This window comes from Entelurus aequoreus, linkage group LG01, assembly GCF_033978785.1.
Source record: "Entelurus aequoreus isolate RoL-2023_Sb linkage group LG01, RoL_Eaeq_v1.1, whole genome shotgun sequence".
NCBI lineage: Eukaryota > Metazoa > Chordata > Actinopteri > Syngnathiformes > Syngnathidae > Entelurus > Entelurus aequoreus.
In genome coordinates, this window is record NC_084731.1 from 62436614 (window position 1) to 62440102 (window position 3489).

General features: G+C 40.8%; 1 long non-coding RNA gene across 1 annotated transcript; it reads right to left on the reverse strand.

Annotated features, from left to right (window-relative positions):
- Nucleotides 1-492: 492 nt before the first annotated feature.
- Nucleotides 493-1298, reverse strand: LOC133635186 (uncharacterized). The gene is made up of 4 exons (XR_009822032.1): nucleotides 1172-1298; nucleotides 1024-1089; nucleotides 723-811; nucleotides 493-589 (listed from the first exon to the last, which is right to left on the reverse strand). It is a non-coding gene; the product is annotated as an uncharacterized LOC133635186 (long non-coding RNA).
- Nucleotides 1299-3489: the final 2191 nt, after the last annotated feature.

Consider the following 3489-nt stretch of genomic DNA (forward strand, 5'->3'; position numbering starts at 1 on the left):
TGGATACAGTGCTGTACATTTCTCTATAATGATTTACCCCCTCCCCTGTCATTTCAACTGAAGGGCATGTGTTTAAAACAGCTCAAACATGAAGTAATTAATATTGATCTGCTAAAAATAAAATTCACCTGTTTCCTGAAGGAGGACAGTGGCAATATCCAGTCTCAAATTGTTCACAGCCGTAAGATGCGTCTCGATGTTAATTGGCTGCCCTTTCAATATTTTCGCTGCAAACTAAAAAAAACTTAGGTTAGCGTACAAGCATCTTATGATAAATACATAAACTAGCAAGATGCTAAGATCCATGTTTTTACTTTGAGCAACATATGAATATACGCAAGCTATTCTTGTTAACATCAACATTTTGGGCTACTTAATGGTACATATCACAAACATGTAAGAAACCAGGTCATGGATTTCTCTTATGAAAAAAAGGAATGACCTTGAGGTTGTCCACATTGTTTCAGTAGTGTACAGTACACTTACTTTTAAGGCCAGGACACCACATGATGTGCCATCTTGCTGGCGTGCATGGGCCAGGGTGCATGCCCACCTTGTCACATTGCAGTCTTTCTTTCGCATAAAGGCCCTTAATGATAGAAATATTATTTGTAAAAAACTATTGCACCATTGTCATTTAGCAGCTCTTAGAGCTGCTTTTTCTCTTATGTTATAGTGCAAGTACTATGTATCAGACATCATCCTTTAATGGAAAAAAATACCTTGTTGACTCCAGGAATCTCTGAATGTTCCTTTTAGATTCCCCCAATGGATCCAAAAAAAGGCATCTCCTCTCATGTGGGTAGATGACCTTTGTATTTTTAACATGGAAACAAGATAAGTGAGGCACAAACCTACTATTGGACAGATTAATCTGTAAGATTGAAATGGTACATGAACATTTTTTTAGACTTCAGAAATGGCATTTGAAAGGGAGTTCAACCCTTGAAAGTATATAGGGCCTTCAAAACCACTGATACAGATCTTATAAAAGCAAGATTTGCACAGTACTTCTCATCTCACCGTCAACATCCAGTGGTGGTGTTCATTCATTATTCCCACAAGGATGGAGAATGCCATTGGATTGAGCTGTAAATAAGAGGAACTAATGAAAATGTATTGCATAATCAAAGAAACAAATTCCATGTGCATAACAGTCCCCTATACATACTGTCCGGAGTCTTGGTAATTTTCCTAGCCAAATTGCCGTTATCGAAAAACTGTCGATGACACCAAACTTGTGTGCACTTGTTTTATTGTGGTTCCTCACAAGACAGGTGAGGTAGGCATTGATTACCTATGAAAGATTGAAAAATAAATTAATTGTGCGTGAGACATGCAGTTCCATATGTTGACTGACTCTGTGTGTAAATGCTACATATATTCAGTATGGAGGAACAGTTATCAACAAATTTTGCCGGTCACCAAATTGCAATTTATGTATTATTGACTTTATTAATAGAAAATAATCCTGATTAAAATGTGTATAGTCCAGAATTGCACATATGTGAAGTGATGTAAAGGCATCAGACAAAAATGACAGCATAATACCTCGCTCTCAAGCTCCTGGTTGGGACCAACCTTCTGGATGTCCCAAAAATACAATTTGAATTTTTCAATCTTTGACAGAAGGACATGGGCCTTCTTCCCTGCAAATGCCTCTTTCACATTTGCAGAAGATGAACCATGTCAAACCATGAAACATGCTGTATTCATTATCCTTTTATTATAACATAAACCCCTTCTCAAAAACATATTTTCCATTTAAACCACAATTCTTAAAAATGTTACGATTAAAATAATAAAATAATATGAAGGATTTGGAAGTGGATTTAAAATACAATGACAGGGAAGTTAAGTAAACAATTATAACATCTTTAAAAATGATTGATAACACAATTATATAATACCATTATTGTCAAAGTGTGCAAGTTCTGTATCTGCAAATGTATTACTGGTTTTCATGTTTTTTTTCACATTCCCAGGGGAATAACATAAACACATGTCAGAAAGAACATGCCAAACTTGTCAGAAAAACTCTCTAGCGCCAACATATATCGCTCTAAGTAGTTTACTAAGTGTCTCGGATAATACTTGGGGAGTCAATCCTGCACAGTTACATAGCTAAAAATAGGCCAATATGACATGTGACTTCTTCAAATCTCTTGAATGTAAAAGTTTCTGAAAATGACACTCACCTTCAACATTGTACCTTGCGGACTTTCGGCGAATTTCCTTTTTTTCAACTTTGGAGATAGCTGTTGAATAAATACCTTTTGTTTTATAGTCCAAAATAGCTCTGTACAACGAAGGATCCATTTCCACTAGTAAATCTTGAAACCACTTTGCACATTTGCCAAACTATCGATTTTCCTCAAAATCTGAAAGCTATCAATTAAGTGCGACCGCGGATTGATACCTGGCAATGGAAAAACACCCGTGGTGATATGTCACCTTCAAAGGGATTTAAATGATATTGGTTTTCACTGTGCACTGAGGGGGCTATGATGAGTCACCAGGGTGAGTGCCAAGTCTCTATGACCTTCCTAGCCAGAGATAGATAGGGGGTGCATTCTCAGGCAGCAGGCCTGAACGTCCTGCCTGAAAATGCACCCCCACCCTAACTCCACTTCTGGTGGTCCAATTTTCACATGGTTTTCACTGTACCCTGAGGGGGCTATGATGAGTCACCAGGGTGAGTGCCAAGTCTCTATGACCTTCCTAGCCAGTGATAGATAGGGGGTGCATTCTCAGGCAGCAGGCCTGAACGTCCTGCCTGAAAATGCACCCCCACCCTAACTCCACTTCTGGTGGTCCAATTTTCACATGGTTTTCACTGTACACTGAGGGGGCTATAATGAGTCACCAGGGTGAGTGCCAAGTCTCTATGACCTTCCTAGCCAGAGATAGATAGGGGGTGCATTTTACGGCAGCTGTGGAAAATGTACCCCCACCCTAACTCCACTTCTGGTAGTCCGATCATCACATGGTTTTCACTGTGCACTGAGGGGGCTATGATGAGTCACCAGGGTGAGTGCCAAGTCTCTATGACCTTCCTAGCCAGAGATAGATAGGGGGTGCATTTTCAGGCAGCAGGCCTGAACGTCCTGCCTGAAAATGCACCCCCACCCTAACTCCACTTCTGGTGGTCCAATTTTCACATGGTTTTCACTGTGGACTGAGGGGGCTATGATGAGTCACCAGGGTGAGTGCCAAGTCTCTATGACCTTCCTAGCCAGAGATAGATAGGGGGTGCATTTTACGGCAGCTGTGGAAAATGCACCCCCACCCTAACTCCACTTCTGGTAGTCCGATCATCACATGGTTTTCACTGTGCACTGAGGGGGCTATGATGAGTCACCAGGGTGAGTGCCAAGTCTCTATGACCTTCCTAGCCAGAGATAGATAGGGGGTGCATTTTCAGGCAGCAGGCCTGAACGTCCTGCCTGAAAATGTACCCCCACCCTAACTCCACTTTTGGTGGTCCAA